The sequence below is a fragment of the Gossypium hirsutum genome, chromosome D01, assembly GCF_007990345.1.
Source record: "Gossypium hirsutum isolate 1008001.06 chromosome D01, Gossypium_hirsutum_v2.1, whole genome shotgun sequence".
Classification (NCBI taxonomy): Eukaryota; Viridiplantae; Streptophyta; class Magnoliopsida; order Malvales; family Malvaceae; genus Gossypium; species Gossypium hirsutum.
Genome location: NC_053437.1, coordinates 31,053,859 through 31,054,427, shown reverse-complemented (window position 1 = coordinate 31,054,427; position 569 = coordinate 31,053,859). Strand labels below are relative to the sequence as shown.

The 569-nt window shown below is 37.3% G+C and overlaps 1 non-coding gene across 1 annotated transcript; it reads right to left on the bottom strand.

The window, feature by feature from the left end:
* Positions 1–250: 250 nt before the first annotated feature.
* LOC121214203 (small nucleolar RNA R71) lies at positions 251–357 on the bottom strand. Its single transcript, XR_005909789.1, has one exon. It is a non-coding gene; the product is annotated as a small nucleolar RNA R71 (small nucleolar RNA).
* Between the last annotated feature and the right edge of the window lie 212 nt (positions 358–569).

Sequence of the window (569 nt, the reverse complement as noted above, 5' to 3'; positions counted from 1 at the left end):
ATAGTAAGACATTTTAGTGGATTACCTACTGAAGATCCAAGATTGCATTTAAGACTTTCTCCTAAAGGTTTGTCACTCGTTTAGATAGCAGGGTGTTCTTGAAGACGCTCTACGACTTAAACTATTTTCATATTCTTTAAGAGATTGTGCAGGAGCATGGTTCACTGCTTTGCCTTCGGGAGTAGTAGCATCATGGAATGATTTTTGCCAAAGGTTTTTGCTACGGTATAATCCACCGAGCATGAATTCCAAGCTTAGAAATGACATCACATCCTTTTGGCAATTAGAGGATGAAACACTATATGAAGCTTGGGAACGATTTAAAAACTTAATTTGGAAATGCTCAATGCATGGATTTCAACACTAGACTCTGATGGAAATATTCTATAATGGGCTGAATGCATATACAAGGATGGTAGTTGATGCGTCCACCAATGGCCATTTGTTTGATAAAACTTGTAATGAAGCATATGAGATTTTGGAAGAATTTCTAAAAGTGATTATCAATATCTGACAACGAGAGTTGGGGCGAGTAAGAGAGCTTCTGGTACCATATAGCTTGAAGTAAT